General features: G+C 44.1%; 2 protein-coding genes and 1 pseudogene across 3 annotated transcripts in view; 2 read left to right on the top strand and 1 right to left on the bottom strand.

Annotated features, from left to right (window-relative positions):
* Window positions 1-21,478, bottom strand: part of LOC309550683 (uncharacterized protein) — a 3,164,715-nt gene that overhangs the window by 1,037,800 nt on the left and 2,105,437 nt on the right. The window lies entirely within an intron of this gene.
* LOC309550793 overlaps window positions 1-21,478 on the top strand; it is a 1,525,103-nt pseudogene that overhangs the window by 1,109,741 nt on the left and 393,884 nt on the right. The window lies entirely within an intron of this gene.
* LOC309550709 (uncharacterized protein) overlaps window positions 1-21,478 on the top strand; it is a 137,712-nt gene that overhangs the window by 12,724 nt on the left and 103,510 nt on the right. The window lies entirely within an intron of this gene.

The raw sequence follows: 21,478 nt of genomic DNA, 5'->3' as shown, positions 1-21,478 counted from the left end.
TGGGGATGCTGATGCACGGGCCTGCAGCCGCGATTGCCGGCGGGCACCCACGATCGCTCCCCGCTGAGAGACAAGGACGGTCAGCTGCGATCGCGAGTGCCCTTTCGCAATCATGGCTGCTGGCCCTGTGCATTGGCATTCCTGCTGCTTAGTGGGGGTGGGAGCACACGCTCACCCCCCAGCACCATGCGCGCGACCGACATAGTACTACGTTGGTTCGCGCAGGAGGGGCTGCCTGCCACAGTAAAACTGCAGCGGGCGGTCCGGAACTGGTTAAAGCCAGATACACCGGAAAGGAGATAAAAGGAAGAGGATGTGATGTCAGAAAACAGGAAGGAAGGAGTTAGAGATTAATGGAAATCAGGTTTAGAGGGGGAGGCATTGGACTATATTAATGGACATTTTACACCACCCTGTGGTAGCCTTTGATAACGTCCTGTGGAAGGGACGAAACGTGTCAGTTGGCTGCGAGTGGTTACCTCACATCCGGCCGGTGACACGCAAGTGGCGGCGTACTTCCGATTTCCGGTTTTATGCTGGTTTTACCTTGTACAAAAGTGAGTGCAATACTGTGTTTTTAAGTATCATTTTAATAAACAGAATTACACTATATATTCCTCCTCTTTTCTGACATTATACTATATATGAAGGGAATCCGCATCCACAAAGAAGGAGCTCCATTGGAGGACTACTAATCCCAGCAACTGAGATGTTTTGCAAAGCGCACGTGACTTCTGTTATGGGAGTCTGGCAGCTGGTGAGTGAGTGGGCACACAGGAATGGAGCACGGACTGCACCAATTTTGTGTACTGCATTTGGCACTTGACATCTATTGATTTTTGAACTTTGATATTGTGTATACAGTGCATCCGAAAAGTATTCACAGCGCTTCACTTTTTTCACATTTTTTTATGTTGCAGCCTTATTCCAAAATGGATTAAATTCATTATTTTCCTCAAAATTCTACAAACAATCCCCCGTAATGACAACGGGAAATAAGTTTGTTCGAAATCTTTTCAAATATATTAAAAATAAAACAACAAAACAAATCCCATGTACATAAGTAATCACAGCCTTTGCCATGACACTCCAAATTGAGCTCAGTTGCATCCTGTTTCCACTGATCATAGTCCATCCGGTTCAACCAAAAAAAAAAAAACAGTATTAAAAACTCAACCATACAATCCCATATACACAATCCTATACCCACTGTTGATCCAGAGGAAGGCAAAAAAAACCCCAGCAAAGCATGATCCAATTTGCTACAGCAGGGGAAAAAATTCCTTCCTGAGCCCCAGAGAGGCAATCAGATATTCCCTGGATCAACTTTACCTATAAATATTAGTACCCAGTTATATTATGTACACCCGGGAAAGAATCCAGGCCTTTTTTTTAAAGCAATCTAGGGAGCTGGCCAGAACCACCTCTGGAGGGAGTCTATTCCACATTTTCACAGCTCTTACGGTGAAGAAACCTTTCCGTATTTGGAGATGGAATCTGTTTTCCTCTAGACGTAAAGAGTGCCCCCTTGTCCTCTGTGTTGACCTTAAAGTGAACAACTCCACACCAAGTTCACTATATGGACCCCTTATGTATTTATACATGTTGATCATATCCCCCCTTAATCTCCTCTTCTCAAGAGAGAATAAATGCAGTTCCTCTAATCTTTTCTCATAGCTGAGGTCCTCCATGCCTCTTATCAGTTTGGTTGCCCTTCTCTGCACTTTCTCCAGTTCCCCGATATCCTTTTTAAGAACTGGTGCCCAAAACTGAACTGCATATTCCAGATGAGGTCTTACTAATGATTTGTACAGGGGCAAAATTATATCTCTCTCTCTCTGGAGTCCATGCCTCTTTTAATACAAGAAATGACTTTGCTTGCTTTGGAAATAGCAGCTTGGCATTGCATGCTATTATTAAGCTTATGATCTACCAGAACACCCAGATCCTTCTCCGCTATGGATTCCCTAAGTTCTACTCCACCTAGTATGTATGATGCATGCATATTCTTAGCCCCCAAGTGCATAACTTTACGTTTATCAACATTAAACCTCATTTGCCACATAGTTGCCCAATGAAACAGTGCATTGAGGTCAGTTTGTAAGCTGGAGACATCCTGTAAAGAAGTTATTCCACTGCAAAGCTTGGTGTAATCTGCAAAGACTGAAATGCTACTTTTAATCCCAGACCCGATATCATTTATAAAGTTATTAAAAAGTAAGGGTCCCAACACTGAACCTTGGGGTACACCACTGATAACTTTAGACCATTCAGAGTAAGAATCATTAACCACTACTCTCTGAATTCTATCTTTTAGCCAATTTTCTATCCAATTACAAACCAATCTTTTCTAGCCAGTAGACTTTACCTTCCACATTAGCCGTGTGTGGGGAACTGTGTCTTTTGCAAAATCCAAGTATATTATGTCCACAGCCACCCCTCTGTCCAAGGTTTTACTTACCTCCGCATAAAAAGAAATCAGGTTTGTTTGACAACTTCTGTCTTTCATGAATCCATGCTGTCTGTTGCTTAAAATATTTTTTTCCAGCAAGAACTCATCTATGTGGTCTTTCATTAAACTCTCCAATATCTTCCTGACTATAGAAGTTAAACTAACAGGTCTATAGTTACTTGGCAAAGACTTTGATCCCTTTTTACATATAGGCACCGCATTGGCCATACGCCAATCCAGTGGTACTATTCCAGTCTTTAACGAGTCCCTAAAAATTAGAAACAAAGGCTTAGAAATGACAGCGCTCAATTCTTTTAGGATGCATGGGTGGATGCCATCTGGTCCAGGCGCTTTATCCACCCTTATTCTGTCTAAATATTTCTGGACCATATCACTTTTGAGCCATTGTGGATCATTTGGGGCTGTGTCAATACCGTGCTCATTATGGTCATGAGCTCCCCCATGCTCCTTTGTATATACAGAGCTAAAGAAAGTATTTAATAAATTTGCCTTCTCTTTGTCCCCAGTCACCCACTCATTGAGATGTTTCTACAACTTGATTGAAGTCCACCTGTGGTAATTTCAGTTGATTGGACAAGATTTGGAAAGGAACATACCTGTCTTTTTAAGGCCCCAAAATTAATCGTGCATGTCAGAGCACAAACCAAGCCATTGTAATGTTCCGGTACCTTTGGTACCCTAAATTACTCTTTTCACAAGTGTATGCGCCCCACCATTCTCTTTTGGAAAGGTGCGCATACACCTTTAAGACTGAAGCTGTCATCACTCAGCGCCGGACTAGATGGCTATTTAAAGCGCCGGTTCTCACTCACATGTGTTCGTTCAAACACCCTTACCTGGATGCTAACTTGGCTTGAAGCTTTCGTGCTTGCAAGCATACCTCGCTGACGGAACCTCGCTGCGCTGATCCCTGCATCCCGCTTTCGGATCATCCGCTCCTCCTGAACCAACCTTCGGCTGTATTGCTATTAGTGCTAAGTACCCCGCAGGGGAACCCTCTATAAACTTTTACTAAGCTTACACTATCTAGCTCTGCATAGTAAAGACTATTTATCACATCTGCATATCTAGATTGCTAGCTCTTAAGACTACTGCTACTTATTCCTGCACTGGGTTGATCACTCTTGTATGTCCACCTGCTACTCTGTCATCTGCTACCATACATGATTGCTAAACCTACCTGCATCCATCTGCTACTGTCTTACCTTCAAGTGTCTGTCACCTACCACCTCCACAACCTGTCTCTTAAATCTTCATCACTGTGTTACTACATACATAAAGTCACTCTAGGAACCAGCTTGTTGAGTGTGTGTATTTACTAGCTGAATTAAGACCTTCCACACATGATGAGTCATTGAGGTTGGGAATGGTATCTCAGCATCTCTCTTACATGACTACTGAAGTGGAATATTTCTGCAGCTGAAAATCCACACCATACATGAAACGCAGGAGCGTTACAGCCATGAAGTTCAAGGAGTTGTCTGTAGACCTCAGAGACAGGATTGTATTGAGACACAGATCTGGGGAAGGGTACAAAAAATATTCTGCAGCATTGAAGGTCCCAATGACCACGGTGGCCTGCATCATCCATAAATGGAAGAAGTTTGGAACCACCAAGACTCTTCCTAGAGCGGGCCGCCCGGCCAAACTGAGCAATTGGGGGAGAGGGCATTGGTCAGGGTGATGACAGGGTGGAGACAGAGCTCTAGCGTTTTTCTGTGGAGAGAGGAGAATCTTCCAGAAGAACAACCATCTCTGCAGCACTCCACCAATCAGGCCTGTATGGTAGAGTGGCCAGACAGAAGCCACTCCTCAGTAAATGGCACATGACAGCCCGCCTGGAGTTTCCCAAAAGGCACCTGAAGGACTCTCAGACCATGAGAAACAAAACTCTCTGGTCTGATGAAACAAAGATTGAACTCTTTGGTCTGAATGGCAAGCATAATGTCTGGGAGAAACCAGGCACCGCTCAACACCTGGCCAATACAATCCCTATAGTGAAGCACAGTGGTGGCAGAATCATGCTGTGGGGATGTTTTTCAGCGGCAAGGACTGGGAGACTAGTCAGGATTGAGGTAAAGATGAATGCAGCAATGTACAGAGACATCCTTGATGAAAACCTGCTCCAGAGCGCTCTGGACCGCAGAATGGGGCAAAGGTTCATCTTCCAACAGGACAACGACCCTAAGCACACAACCAAGATAACAAAGGAGTGGCTAGAGGACAACTCTATGAATGTCCTTGAGTGGCCCAGCCAGAGACCAGACTTGAACCCGATTGAACATCTCTGGAGAGCTTAAGAGGTCCTGCAAAGAAGAATGGGAGAAACTGCCCAAACATAGGTGTGCCAAGCTTGTAGCATTATACTGAAAAAGACTTGAGGCTGTAATTGATGCCAAAGGTGCTTCACCAAAGTATTGAGCAAAGGGTGTGATACTTATGTACATGGGATTTTTTTTATTTTTAATAAATTTGCAAAGATTTCAAACAAACTTCTTTCATGTTGTTATTATGAGGAATTGTTTGTAGAATTTTGCGGAAAATAATGTATTGAAGCCATTTTGGAATAAGGCTGTAACATAACAAAATGTGAAAAAAGTGAAGCGCTGTGAATACTTGCACTGTATATATATATGGATTTATGTTACTGTTTACACATATTAGGTTTTCCTAGTGGGAGCGCCCTTTTTACGCATATATAAATGCGAGTGTCTTGCTACAGATACAGTCCAGTGGAAATGTCAACCTAGTGGTATGGATCAGCAAATTGTACCTTTATCTTTGTGGTAAAGGGAGATACAGGCAGTGAAAGCCAATGCGTTTCAGCCATTACAGCCTTAATCATGACTATGGCTACATAATACTGGTAGGAGAGGAGGTGCCATTGGGGAACAGCGCACCAGAAGAGGAATGATCACAGTCGCTTCCCTGCCTAGTTCTGCATGTGTTGGCAGCGGGGATGCAATCTAACCATCAGCTGCTTGAGATTGATGGGTAGATCTCAGTAAAACCCCTATTGAGAATTACTGGACTAGAGGCTTGGCAAAGCAGGAACGTGCTCTTATAATAAAATAATTTTTAGCTGCCGGTCACCAAAGGATCCCTCTTAGCCTAAAGCCCTGATCTTGGGAAACTTCTTGGCTGAAGAGATAGCTCTTAGAGAGGATTTCTTCATATCTCAGTCTTTACCCAAGCTGGATTAATAATTGATCTGGTACTGGCAAGGAAGTTAAGAACAAGTAGTAAATCCTACGTAGAGAATCTTGTCTCTCCCTCAAGTATAAGATGCAGCTGCCCATCAAAGTATTGGATGAGTAAGAGTTTACCTAAAGATTCATTAGATATCTAGGGACTGCAGAGATCTGCCCTCTAAGAGAGCTTAGAATCAGTTGAAGTTGAGAATGGACCTGACCTAAGAACTAAGACCAAAGGGAAAAAAAATCAGTCCAACCTGAACAAGCGTTATTCAAATCCTGTTGTAGGATTTATAGGTATCAGCTTCGAGAAAAACAGCCAAGGCTGATTAGTCTCTTCCACCCAGGATGAAAAATCAGAAAAGAGATGAACAAGGGTGGAGTATTTAATGCAGCGACAGAAGATCTCATCTGAAAGAAAGGACTGGGTTCCTTTAACCCGGTACCAAAGTAGTAACCATGGCCTGATTGACCAATAGGGAAATACTGTGATTCTTGCCAATGTCTTCACAATAGACCCAAAAAACTGTATAATGATTGGACTGAAGGGAAAGCATATGGCTTGTGATCTATCACATAATCCTGATCTATCACATAATCCTCACTCCTTGGGAAAAGGATTTTCAGCTTGTAGTAATATGGAGATGCTAGCATATCTAAATCTGAAATCTTGCCCAGAGATTAAATCCACTTGAAGCAACCTGGATGTTTGCACCACTTGTTGCCCAACTGGGCCACAAGATATGGATTCCTCCCTGAAGTTCCGACTCATTGTGTTGAGAGATTCCTCCCACCCAGGTCACAAACATCTCTACCTCTCTCAGTAGGCTGACCCTGCAGGTTCTGGCCTGGCCAGAAAACCCAAATGCTTATCTCCCGGTTTTAGTCTGTAGTATGCAAATCTCTGATCCTGTGTGTCTCTCCTCTTTGTCTCTGTTTTTCCCAATTCTTTCCAGCTTGTTTCTCAATGTAGGTGAATACACCTTTTCCTGTCCAGATGCTTCTTCTGTCTACTTGGGATTCCCAACACTCCTCCAAGCTCTCTCTGTAAAGTTTAGGAGAAACGAAAAAAAGGCACTTCTCCTAATATAAAAAAAAAACAAAAAAACACCATTATATTACTTTAGAAATGTACTCATAGGATGTGTTTTCTTTCATTCCCATTTATTCTCAGTGCAGATTATTCTTCAGTGCAAGTATATATCCTCGCCAGATCATTTTTACCGTCCGCTTCTGTATATCCAACAAGGTCTATCGATTTTTAGCGAAAGCACACTGTACTGATTAAACGATTATCGTTCGCTAGGCTATCGTACGACAAAAGTTTTCGTGTTTGTCCCTTTGGATTTTGTTGGATGAAATGTTGTGATCGGCTGTCGAAAGCTGTGTACTAACGATCAGATTATCGTGCGATCAATTCGAAAGCGTTTTTTTTTTTTTTCCATACGATTATCTGATCGTGTGTACGAGGCATAAGACACCTGGCAACAACGACAAGACCACATTTCTTGGGTCTGCAGTTCCTCTGAGCTCCACAAGGTGGTGGTCTTGCTTAAATTAAGACAGGAAGTCTCTATGGAAGGCAGGAAGTGATGTCAGGTATAAATAGGAAGTTCCGGGTGAGAGGTGAGTTGGGAGGAAGTAGAGCGGAGACATTGCTGGAAGTGGCAGCAGAGGAGGTAATAAGATCTTATTTTCTATTTACACCCAGTAACCCCCGTCATGTCCGTCCTCTTCCTCCATAGTCACTGTGACGTCTTTTATGTCCAGCAGATGATGATACACACATATATAGTGTGGAAACTTAGATTACCCCTTCAGGGTCAGAACATTTCCCCACTTATGAGGCCGGAACATTCTTTTCATTTTGGAGATGTGTCACCTTCTCACTGGAGATGAGATGAACATACCTGGGTTCCTCGTGAGACGGGTCCACAGAACATAACTAAGGCTCAGGTGCCGAACCTGAACCCCATTGAAGACATGGAGAGCCAAATGTTATAAAGCAAGCAATGGCCATTTTCTAGGCAATAGGCATGGATTGTTAGGCAAATGGTTCTTTACTGCGGTTGTCATGTGTAGGGTAGACCACTGAAATTAATGTTCTCCCCAAGGTGTGACGTGTAATGATGAGCAAAAAAAGTGCATTTGCACCACACAGCATAAATGGGGTCCTATAGTTTTACTTTTAAAGCAACTGCTGAAGAAAAAGGGTAAATCCCCAGCCCTGCAAGTAGCAATATACAAAACCGGCACCTGTAAGATAACTTTCTGATCAAGCAGGTAGGACAGGATGTAACAGATATAACAGGATATACACCGATCAGCCATAACATTGTGACCAGCCACCTAATATTGAGTATGGCCTCCTTTTGCTGAAACAGCCCTGACCCTTTGAGGCATGGACACCAAAGTAACATACAAATGAATGGCAGGAGACAAGGTTTACCAGCAGAATTTTGCCTGAAACATCACACTGCCTCTGCCTTCTTATACCGCATCCTGGTGCCATCTCTTCCCCAGGTAAGTGATGCACACGCACTCGGCCATCCACATGGTGTAAAATAATAAAATAATTTATAAAATAAGGTCTGCAGGTATCGACAGCAGGGTTTGCTCTTGGATACGGAACTGGCTAAAAGGGCGTGTCCAAAGGGTGGTAATAAACAGCGCATACTCAGACTGGTCTGAGGTAGTAAGCGGGGTCCCCCAAGGCTCAGTCCTAGGACCAACCTTGTTCAATTTATTCATAAACAGCATTGAGGACGGGATCAGTAGTTCAATATCAGTTTTTGCAGATGACACAAAATTAGGCAGGACAATAACAGCACAGCATGAAGCAGATATCCTACAGAATGACCTGGACAAAATAACGGAGTGGGCAAAGACATGGCAAATGAGGTTTAACGTGGAGAAGTGTAAGGTTTTACACTTGGGGACTAGAAACATAAAAGCACAATACACGTTAGGAGGGGAACTCTTGGGAGAATCAAAAAATGGAGAAGGATCTGGGAGTCTTGGTTGATGATAGACTAGGCAACAGCATGCAATGTCAAGCGGCAGCTGCCAAGGCTAGCAGAATATTAGCATGCATAAAGAAAGGGATGTATTCCAGAGATAAGACTATAATCCTTCCACTTTATAAAACTCTGGTCCGACCTCATCTGGAGTATTCGGTCCAGTTCTGGTCACCAGTCCTCAGAAGGGATGTGTTGGAGCTGGAGAGAGTCCAGAGAAGGGCAACTAAACTAATTAGGGGATTGGAGGACCTTGATTATGAGGAGCGTCTGCAATCGCTTGATTTATTCTCCCTGGAGAAGAGACGCCTGAGGGGGGACATGATAGCAATTTTTAAATATCTAAATGGGGATCTAGGCTTAGAAAAAAAGCTGTTCAGTCGAAGGGATTGCATGAGAACTCGGGGGCATACAATGCGATTAGAGGAGAAGCGTTTTAACCTCAGGCAACGTGGGGGGTTCTTTACTGTTAGGGCTACAAGATTGTGGAATTCTCTACCACATGAGGTGGTTTCTGCGGGTAGTATGGTGGCTTTCAAAAGACTCTTAGACGTACATCTCAAGGATCAGAACATTCAGGGGTATGCAAGATGATTACAGCCACACACATCTACACAGGTTGAACTGGATGGACTTTTGTCTTTATTCAACCTCACCAACTATGTAACTATGTAAAAGAAAACCCGATTTATCAAACCGGGCCACCTTCTTCCATTGCTCCGTAGTCCAGTTCTGATGTTCATGTGACCATTATAGAAGCTTTTGGCTGTGGACAAAAAAAAACGAATTGAAAAGGATTAAGAGAGGTGCATGGAAGCCAGCCAGCCCCCAGTCTGATGTACTCACCCTCCAGTCTGCCACCAACCAAGTAGTCCTGTCTCATGATATAAATAAAGAACAGGGGTTTAGTTGACACGCATGTGTAAGCTGCGGAGCCACGACACGGCACCCTGTTTTATCTCCAGTCCTAACATTTTTGAATTTGAGTGTCTCCACTCTGGGAGCACATGGCTGCTAATGGATAGATAGGAGGCAGGTGAGAGGGAGCAGCCCAAACTTCCCCCCAACCCACCTCCATCCATGACCGGTCTAGTATCTCAAAACTCTAATAGCAATGTTCTTATGATGGTACAAACTGAAAACGACCAGCTGAGAAGCATACACCTCCAACCCCTTGGTGGATACAGTGTAAAACACAGATTGGGACTTTATATGAGGCAATTTGACATGGGTCACCGTGGGCTTCACAGCCCCATACACCACCAACTGCTATGCCCATTTTTTTTCTGCTTTCACCACATCAACTTCATGGACAACGTGTTCTCTTGATGCCTAATATTTTCCACCAATTTTAAGATGCCATTGTAACAAGATATTCCCTATACCGGTCAGTGGTCATAATGTTATGGCTGACCGGTGTATGTGCTGCGCAAACTGTTGGCACTTTATAAATCCTGTATAATAATAATAACAATAATAATAGGTGTGTAGGGTGCAAGGAACCCAATAGACACAAAGTAACCTAATCTACCTGCAGCCCGTCTATTAACCCCTTATATCCCCATCCTAATATTCTACAACCAATACCATACAGATCATTTTCTACTATCCATCCACAGAGAAACCTGCACAGATCTCATGACCACATCAATGAGGATGGAGGAGGACCGGAGTCACATGACTGAGAGGATACTAAACCTCACCCTGGAGATCATCTACCTGCTGACCGGAGAGGTGAGGAATATTCTGGGAGGTCACATGACATCACACTTATCGCTATTAATAAAACACAGACTTGACCAGAGGGGTGAGGAGGATTCTGAAAGGTCACATGACATCACTCTTATCGCTATTAATAAAACAGAGCTGACCGGAGAGGTGAGGAGGATTCTGGGAGGTCACATGACATCACACTTATCGCTATTAATAAAACACAGACTTGACCAGAGGGGTGAGGAGGATTCTGAAAGGTCACATGACATCACTCTTATCTCTATTAATAAAACATAGACCTGACCAGAGAGGTGAGGAGGATTCTGGGATTCTAACATGATATTCATATTGGCTTTCCAATACAGAGATTTCCTCTTCTGAAGTCAGGAGATCATATGACCATCACAGTGCCTCCATGTGACTCCCTAAAAGCTGAGAGACACAACATGCAGAAGATTCTAGAAGTCACCAAGAAGATGATGGAGCTGCTGACAGGAGAGGTGAGCGGTGCTGGGAATTCTGGGATATTATCCAGTAACAGACAAGGGATGTGTCTGGATGGTGACTGTATCATTGTGTGTGTCAGGTTCCTATAAGGTGTCAGGATGTCACTGTCTATTTCTCCATGGAGGAGTGGGAGTATTTAGAAGGACACAAGGATCTCTACAAGGACGTCATGATGGAGAATCAGCCGCCCCTCACATCACCGGGTAAGAGGAGACTTTATTGTAAAGGAGAGAGCAGTACGGAGGATTCACCTAGATCCCCCATCATCTGATAAACACATAGAAACAATGTATTCAGTCAGTGTGTGTGTTTCCTACAGATGGATCCAGTAATGGGAACCCACCAGAGAGATGTCCCCGTCCTCTGTATTCCCGGGATTCCACACAGGAAGGTCACACCATCCCTCACCATCGTCAGGTAGATGAGGAACAATCACTGATAGTATCATTAGGATCTGTACATTATCTGCATTGTTACAATTTCTGTCATTCTTATTATATATTCAGAGAGGAACCCTGAGAGCTTCTAAAGTTGATGCTAAAGAAGAGATAAAGGAGGAGGATGATGAGGATGGGGTTATGGAGGAGTTGGAGTCTCTAAAAGTATACGAAGATCTGTACCAGGACACCATGGTGGCATTATCTAGCTACAGAAACCCACCAGAGAGATGTATCCATCCTTTGTATTCCTGGGATTCCACACAGAAAGATCACACCATCCCTCAACATGATCAGGTAGATGAGGAACAATTATTGGTAGTTATGATTTATACACAGCATGTTTATTACAAGTTACATCTTATTATATGTTCAGAGTGAAAACCTTGGGGATTTTAATATTGTTGTTAAAGAAGAGTTCAAAGAGGAGGATGAGGCATATGGTGTGATGAAGGAACTTTTAGGACACAAGGATCTCTACAGGGACATCATGATGGACAATCAGCTGCCCCTCACATCACCGGGTAAGAGGAGACTTTATTGTAAAGGAGAGAGCAGTACGGAGGATCCACCTAGATCCCCCATCATCTGATAAACACATAGAAACAATGTATTCAGTCAGTGTGTGTGTTTCCTACAGATGGATCCAGTAATGGGAACCCACCAGAGAGATGTCCCCGTCTTCTGTATTCCTGGGATTCCACCCAAGAAGATCACACCATCCCTCACCCTGATCAGGTAGGTGGACTTGAGGGTCTGAAACATAAAGTGTGTCCACATGTCAGATCAATGTGTGGCCAGAACACATTGGCCCTATAAAAGACGATAAGGGAGTTTTGGCCACTGAGGACAGAGAAAAGGCGGAAGTGTTAAATAATTTCTTCTCTTCAGTCTTCACAAAAGAATCGGCGGCTACACTAACCCAGCTTTTAAGGCCAAACTAAATAATACACCTCAGGAAGTACCGCCATGGCTAACAGAAGATAGACTTAGAACCTAACTAGAGAAACTTAACATAAATAAATCACCGGGACCGGATGGCTTGCACCCGAGGGTTCTTAAAGAGCTCAGCCAGGTGATTGCCAGACCATTATTCTTGATCTTTAAGGATAGTTTACAGACGGGTATGGTGCCAGCTGATTGGAAAAAAGCCAACGTGGTACCAATATTTAAAAAAGGGCGGAGATATATCCCGGGTAACTATAGGCCGGTCAGCCTAACATCAGTAGTCTGCAAGATTTTGGAGGGGATGTTAAGGGACCACATACAAGACTTTAGTAATGAAAACGGTATTATTAGTAGTAATCAGCATGGATTCATGAAAAATAGTTCTTGCCAAACCAATCTATTAACCTTCTACGATGAAGTGAGCTGCCATCTAGATAAAGGTAAGCCTGTGGATGTGGTGTATCTGGACTTTGCAAAGGCCTTTGACACCGTTCCCCACAAACGCTTACTGTACAAACTAAGGAAGGTAGGTATGGACCATAAGGTGAGTACCTGGATAGAGAACTGGCTCCAGGGGAGAGTATAGAGGGTGATGATTAATGGGGAGTACTCGGATTGGGCGGGAGTGGAAAGTGGGGTCCCCCAAGGATCTGTCCTGGGGCCAATCCTGTTTAACTTATTCATAAATGATCTAGAGGAGGGGATATCTAGTGCAATCTCAGTATTTGTGGATGATACTAAACTAAGCATGCCAATATCTTCTATGCAGGATGTGGAAAACTTACAAGCGGATCTAAACTAAATAACGGGGTGGGCAACTACATGGCAGATGAGGTTTAATGTTGAAAAATGTAAAGTAATGCACCTGGGCGTCAGAAATACAAAAGCAAGCTACTCACTAGGGGGGGAACCTCTGGGGGAGTCTAGGATGGAAAAGGACTTGGGGGTACTGGTGGACAACAGGCTTGGCAGTGGCATGCAATGCCAAGCCGCTGCAAGCAAAGCCAACAGACTACTGGTATGTATAAAAAAGGGGATTCACTCCAGAAATAAAGAGATTATTCTCCCGCTCTACAAGACTCTGGTCCGGCCACATCTGGAGTATGCTGTCCAGTTCTGGGCACCGGTCCTCAGGAAGGATGTGCTGGAACTGGAGAAAGTCCAGAGAAGGGCAACAAAAATAATTAGGTGAATGGAGGGCATCAGCTATGAGGAAAGACTACAAGCACTGAACCGATTCTCTCTGGAGAAGAGTCGATTGAGGGGGGATATGATATCAATGTACAAATATGTACTGGTGACCCTAGCATAAGGAACAAACTTTTCAGTGTAAGGAAATACAATAAGACATGTGGCCACTCACTAAAACTAGAGGAAAAACGGTTTAACCTTAAAATACGTAGGGGCTTCTTCACTGTCAGAGCAGTAAGGATGTGGAATTCTCTTCCATAAGCAGTCGTATCCGCAGGAAGCATCGATAGTTTCAAAAAACTATTAGATGGGCACCTTAAAAGACCACAACATACAGGGGTATACAATGTACGGTTAACAGCAAACACACACACACATCATAGGTTGAACTGGATGGACTGATGTCTTTTTTCAACCTCACAAACTATGTAACTAAGATATTTCTCTTTGCCTAGTGCTTAGGAGGTAGGACCTAGAGTTTTTTTTTTTTCTTCTTTTCTTGTCTTGTATCGGCCTGCAAGAGTATGCAGTTGCCTGCCCAGGTGGGTTTAGCTGCGACAACTCCACTATGGTGGAGTGACCTGGATGGCTCTGTCCCTCCATGGTCATTGCTGGTTGTTCCGTCACGGAGCCAGATTCAAATTGGCGGCGTTACTTCTTGTGGAGCTGACCTATGTGGGGCAGGGATATGTTGTTTGAGGAAGTGCTGCTGGGCTGGGACTGCCTGAGTCTTGCTGTGCCAGCAGCTGAGTGCAGATAACATGGGCATGAAGAAGTTACAGAGCGCTGCTCGGGAGCCACTGCTGGAGCAAACAGCACCAGGCCAGGTCAAGATCCTTTCTTCAGGAAATTTTACTGTACACTTTTAATAGCAGCCGTGGGTAGGCTGTTGGAGTGGTCCCGCAGCCTGCCCATTTTACTGTGGGCACCAGTACTACTGGAGTTTTCCTGCTTGGACTGGTTTCTCTTGGATTCTGGTGGGGTGGTCCTTCAACCACAGCCAGATCCTCTCTGTTACAGGCACCACTGCTGTTTCCCCTTAGATGTGCTCAAGGTGAGGTGAGAAGCTCCTGTTGGGGTCACTCCCTGCATGCACACATTCACCCCTTTATAGTCATGACCAAGTCACAGTGGACCGGTCAAGGAATGTCGGGTACTCGGGCATAAACATCTTCTCCCCTCCTGTGCCAGTTGCATGGTGCTGGGGCCGCTTCCCACTTGGACTTTCTTTGCATCTCCTGCCAAAATTCCCGGAGGCCCCTGTTTCAACTCAGGATGTGGATCAAGTGGTGTTAGAGCTTCAGGGGGGCCCCTTAACTTTTGACAATTTGTCATCAACCATGGAGGATTTTGTATCCTGCATGGAGAGGGTCTTACTTATTCCAGAAGCTTCCTAAAATTCTCCCACCATCACCTAGAACCTGCATTCGAAATCTCAGACGATGAACACACTTCTCCTACAGGTCCAGAGACCACCATGGAGGTAGGAGCCCCATCAACGTGACGTGAATCTTTCCACCTACAAGATTTTCACTGATACTATAGGATCTGAATTTAGTTTTTTCAGTCCTGCAAAATCTTCCTTTTGAGAATATGCAGGAAATTCCTTTTCTGTCTCCCTTGCAAAAGCTGGCCCTCCTGGTGGCCATCAGGGTAACCAAACTAGCAGCAACCATTTTTTATTGCTACATAGTGATAAGTTGGTACTTTGACATCGGTTGTCATTGCTGCTGAAGGGTTGTGTTGGTCTTTCACTTGAATGAGGACACTGTCTTACTTGCTCTGTGTCCTAATCCCTCCCATCCTTAGGAAGTTGTACTTCATTATTTGGATATGGTCTTGTGGGTGGTCTTGTGGGTAGGTGCAATGTGTTGTGGCAGGCAGGAAGCACACAGAGTCAAAGTGTAGTACCAGGAGTATATTGTAACAAAAGTTAAGCAGTACGCAACAGGCCCAGCGGGAAAGTAACCCGACCGGGGCCACTTACAAAGTGCCACACAGAAGAAACATAAGACTGGAGACATGGAGATGCCGACAGCATCTGCCATGAGGAGCGGAATGTGTCCTGGCGGATCTGTACCCAAAGGGGAGCTTTCCAGGATGATTCGCATAGTTTCTGCACTTTCCCTACTCCTCTGGAACCTTTCCCTCAGATGAGTGACCTGTCCCTCTACACTAGCTACTCGTAAAATGCCCGGCAAACCCAGGTGCCATGGTCTTAAATAGACACTGCCTGACCCTAGATGGCCGACAAATGGCTTAATCGGATAGCTGTCTCCTTGTGATCAAGGAAACCATAGAGGTACTAGGTTCCTCTTGACTTCCTCCTCTATCTGCATTGCTGCTGCGAATGACACCTACAGTGGGGAATATAGACTGCACCTGCCTACAGTCTGGGCCCCTGGAATTTACCTGAATTCTACTGCCTCTCTTCAGAAGAGAGATTCCCTGTTCATAGTCACTGTTCATATTCCCTGTTTATAGTCACTGATGGTGCTAGTATGGGGCCGGTGGCCTGGTTGTCTATCATTTCCAAGTGGATTCCTCAGACTGTGGTTCAGGCCTATGCCCTCTCATGCTGGGAACCTCTGTTTCCTATTACTGCTCATTCTACCTGGGCTCTAGGTTTGTCCTGAAGCTTTTCATTATCGTGCCTCTGTTGTTCAGGTTTGCAAGGTGGCTACCTGATCAACTGTTCATACTTCCTCCTCCTTGCTTCTGGTGCTGCTTTGCGATGTCCCATTGGTCGCAATCTACAGATCCATCTGTTTCCTTTTTATTGAACAAAAGAGAAAATGGGATTTTTGTACTCACCGTAAAATCCTTTCTTCTGCAGTCATTGAAAGACACAGCACCCACCCTCTTGTATGGTTTTCTGCATCAGTTGTTGGTACCCATTTGCTGCTGGCTACTAACTGAGCTGTGTATTGCAGATTGGGAGTTGGGGACCAAAGCAGGGTACCAAGCTTCCTACTCATTATATTTCACAGTGCTTCCACTAGTAGGGTAAACCATACTCGCCAAATGGTAAAGGATATTTCTGTTGTCTCCCCTTTTGTGTAGTCAATGACACATTTCCTTTTTTTTCTCTGGTATTTTTGCAATTTTTACATTTGTACATATTTGTATGTACTTCCCTGCCTAGAGATAATAAATGTTAAAATAATATGTGACTTCTGCTTACTAAACTAAGAATTCCAAGAACTCCTAAAGAGAGAGGTTGCTGCATTGTGTAACCTGTGTCCATATGCTCGGTTTCATCTATTCTTATTCTGTTAATCTGTATGAAACTGCACAAAGATTAGAGCCATTGTGTATATGCTACATATCTGGCAGACTGAAATCAGTGTGTGTGTAAGATTGCCTAGCAGACCAGTCAGCTGGCAAACTGAAGGTGGTGAGTGGTGACATGCTACCTTTTCATTTTGAACCACATCCAATTTGCATGACATGTGAACCAAACCGGCATTCTATGGAACTTATTCACACATGAGGTTCCAGTGTCATACACTTTAAAAATGTGCACCTGAACGAAATCACACCGGACTCTACAAATCGCACTGAAACCAGTACTGCACATGCAATATCTTGTCAGAAGTATTGGGACGCCTGCCTTTAAACGAACATGAACTTTAATGCCATCCCAGTCTTAGTCCATTGGATTCAATATTGAGTTGGCCCACCATTTGCAGCTATAACAGCTTCAACTCTTCTGGGAAGACTGTCCACAAGGTTTAGGAGTGTGTCTATGGGAATGTTTGACCATTCTTCCAGAAGCGCCTCTGTGAGGTCAGGCACTGATGTTGGACAAGAAGGCCTGGCTCTAATTCATCCCAAATGTGTTCTATCAGGTTGAGGTCAGGACTCTGTGCAGGCCAGTCAAGGTCCTACACCCAAAATTCGCTCATCAATGTCTTAATGGACCTTGCTTTGTGCACTTGTCCAAATCATTTGGTGGAGGGGGGGAATATGGTGTGGGGTTGTTCTTCAGGGGTTGGGCTTGGCCCCTTAGATCCAGTGAAGGGAACTCTTTAAGGCGTCAGCATACCAAGACATTTTGGAGAACTTAATGCTCCCAACTTTGTGGGAACAGTTTGGGGATGGCCCCTACCTGTTGCAACATGACTGTGTACCAGTGCCCAAAGCAAGATCCATAAAGACATGGCTGAGCGAGTTTGGGGTGGAGGAATTTAACTGGCCGCATGATAAAAGACACTAAACCATAGTGCTCTCTATCTCAATATTTTAACAGCGTAAAGGAATTAAAAACACCTACAAACTTCATAAAATAAGCAAGCATTCAATTGTCTATGTAAACCATGGCTCACCACATAGCCTCTGATGGCCGCGGTGTGACGTGACGGGCTCTGTTCCTCCCACCAGCCCGGTCTTAATGTCTTTATATTTTGTAGGGCTCAAGTGCAGAGCGTGATAAAAAGGCCTACAGGATAGTGGAGAAAATGCTATCTGAGTGAGTCAATGGAGGATGATGTTTGGAGCAATGATGACAAATGGCAAAAAAAAAGGGTTAGAGAAAGTTAGCAGTAGTGACAATGAAGCTGAGGATGAGGATTCACCACCTAAAAGTGCTCATGAGCAGAAAAAGGAAAGTAATGTCTGGAAGGCCAAAAGCAATTAGTTTGAGAGAGACTTGCCTTCTTTTTTAGGAGAGTTGAAAGTGAATTTTTTAAAAACCGAACCAAAAGATTTCTATATCTCTTTCCCAAAGAGCTGATCAATGATATGATGCACAATACCAACTTGTATGCAGGAAACCTTGACAAAATAATTGAAGAACATCCTAGGAATCAATATGGTCATGTCCTACTTCAGGTACCCCAGATAAAGAATGTACTGGTCATCAGAAGATTTGATAGCCAATGCTATGCCAGTGAACAGATTTTGAGAAGATTCTTAGTTACTTTCACTTTGTTGATAAGGACTCGCCGGAGCCAGGAAATGCTAATAAACTCTTCAAAGTCAGACCAGTGTTAGATGTACAGTACTTGAGAAGACCTTCCATTCGGCACTGGATCCTGAAAATTTTCAATTAATTGATGAGCCGAGCATTTCCTTTAAAAGCCAACTATCTCTCAAGCAGTATATTCCAAAAAAAAATCCTTGGGGTGTGAAAGTGTGTGGGTGAGAGCAGGGGCCTCTTTGATACATATACAGCCTTGAGGTATATCAGGGTTCATTTGGGGATGGTCAGGTCAGTGGATTGGGACTGGCAGCAGACGTAGTCATGTGCCTCAGTGAAGACCTACAGCAAAAGAACCACAAGGTATTTTTTCACCATTTCATTTGCACCATTCCACTCATTCAGGCATTGCAACAATGGGGCATCTATGGCTATTTTATCATGGATACTTATAAGTGTAACATTTCATCTAGTAATGACAAATACAGATGACACTAATAATAGAAAACATAACAAGAATACTTAACTAAAGATGCTGTCTTTCCACGGAGTCCCGTCCGCGTTTCATACGGCATGGCACAGGTGATCAGACGCATGCATGAGAGCAAGCTCTGACACGAGACTGAATATTCCAAGTCATAACTGTAGTATATACGGCTTGTGTGTAAAAAATGGACAAGCCCCCCCCCCCCTACTGGATCAAATTGACCTTCTAAGGAAGAGAGCACATCCCTGAAAGGAGATTAGTGGGCTTGTCCATATAATCAGTTTACAATGACATTCCTATAGCATGAAGTAATCTAAAGTAACTAGGATATTGGAGGCTTTAGATCTTGTGAGACAAACTTGAGGAAATATGAAATGTACAATTTCCCCATTCATGGTGCTGGCACATGCAGAATCATCTCGCTGCAGGGAGCACAACTGAAACTGAACAGTGAAAAGAAACTCAAGAGTGAAGGAAGAGGAGCCTGCTCTGCTGTTGTATGCAATTCCGAAAACATCACAATCACACGTTGGTTGGATAGCTCAGTGATCCATCTGGCCTCTTTCTGTGCTGGGCAGTTACTGGCAGATTCGGCCCAGAAATGGAGCAAAAAAGAAAAAAAAGCTGCTCAACAGCCAAAGACCATTTTCACTGAAGTTGTACGATCCAGAAAATAGGAGGAGTAGATCTCATAGGTCAATGTGTTGCAATGTATACCCACAGAAGCAAACACAAACGGTGGTACGTCCGAGTTTTCTTTCAAGGATGTGACCACTGTGAACACCTGGCACCTCTACAAAACGTCTTGATCGGAAAAAAAAAGGATTCGCCTCCTAATAAATGCAGGTCCCCATGAGACAAGCACAAGAGGGAGACCCGGTGCTACTCCACCTCCTTTTGAAGCACAGAGCAGCTTTCAAGACCCCCCTGAGGTCAAGCTTGGCCCTGGAAACCACTGGCCCCAGCTCGTCAAAGTGAAAAATGCAAACAGATGCCATTTGCAAAAGAAAGACCAAATACATCTGCATGCAGTGTCTTGGTCCTTTGGGCCCTGGGTGCTTCGCCAATTTTCATAGAAGATATACTTGGTGAATTGATGCACAAGCCAGCAAACCAGACTACAATATTTAATATACAGGATATATATGAAGTGTGTCTAAAAAGTTCAATGAATGGTCTGCTATCTCAATGGCAACATGAGCCAGGTTCACGCACATGCACATGGCTATCTAGAAACACATCAAGAAGCACCACCCAGAGTGGAGTACTTGTGACCATCAGGGTAAACCTGCTACGAGCAGTCAAACGTAGTCAGTGTGAGAGGTAGGGTCACAGTGCATTGAAGCAAAGAGTGAACATCAAGCAAATTGGGGAAATGGTGATGGAGATGCATGAACTGTTGGTGCAAGTGTACGGGACGGAAGCCATGAGGAGAAAATGTGTTCAAATGCTTTTGCAACACAAAGGAAATGACTGGGGATGAGCCACGGTCAGGTCAGCCGTTGACAAGCAGAACCCCAGACGTGATCAAGCGAGTAGGACAAATGCTGGCACAAGATGACTGTACGATTGATGGCGGAGGAATTGGGCATTAGCAAGGACACGGTGCACACCACCGTCCGTGAAGATTTGGGTAAGCAGAAGATCTGTTCCCACATTGTGCCGCACAAGCTGACAGACAAACAGAAAGCAAAACAGATGAAAACTTATGGAGATTTCATTCCAATGGGTGACCAGGATCCATCCTTTCTGCCAACTATAGTCACAGGGGATGAGACTTGGTGCTACCAGTTCGCCACGGAATCCAATCGGCAATCGATAGAATGGCATTCACTGTCTTCCCTACGACCTCAAAAGAGTCACCTGCAAAAAACCAAGGTCAAAATAATGTTTTGCAGACATGGCAGCAATTCAAGAATCTGTGACAGTGGTTCTGCGATGGATTCCTAAAGAGGCCTTTGCTGACAGTTTCCAGAAGCTTTATGAACGTTGCCAAAAGTGTGTTGTGAAGGATGACGATTATTTTGAAAGTCCATAAACGTAATTTGTATCCTCTGTTTTGTTTGTTTTCTGATACCATTCACCCAACATTTTAGACATGCCTCATGTATAGCGCCAACAGTTTGTGCAGCACTTTACAATATAAAGAGAGACAGTACAGTTACGATACAATAAAATGCAAGAGGCTTAAGGTAGTCCTGTCCATAAGAGCCTATAATCTAATGGGGTGGGGCAAGTGGTACAAAAGGTTATAACTGTGGAGGATAAGCTGATGGAAGAGATAAAATTTCAGTTGGTTGGAGGAGTGATAGGCTTCCCTGAAGAGATGATTTTTCAGGGATTGCCTAAAGGTGGCCAAGAGTAGAAGATAGCCAGGCAGATTGAGGTAGAGAGTTCTAGAGGATGGGAGAGGTTCTGGAGAAGTCCTGGAGACGAGGAGGAGACTGGGTCTTAGGAGGAGTGGAGAGGATGGTTTTGGGTGATATTTGGAGACAAGATTGGTTATGTAGCTCGGGCGGAAGAGTTGTGAATGGCTTTGTATGTCGTTGTTGGCATCTTGAATTTAATTCACTGGGTAGCTGACTTCCAT

The sequence above is a fragment of the Pelophylax lessonae genome (genome assembly GCF_965119305.1).
Source record: "Pelophylax lessonae genome assembly, chromosome: 3".
Classification (NCBI taxonomy): Eukaryota; Metazoa; Chordata; class Amphibia; order Anura; family Ranidae; genus Pelophylax; species Pelophylax lessonae.
This window is presented reverse-complemented; position numbering and strand designations above follow the sequence as displayed.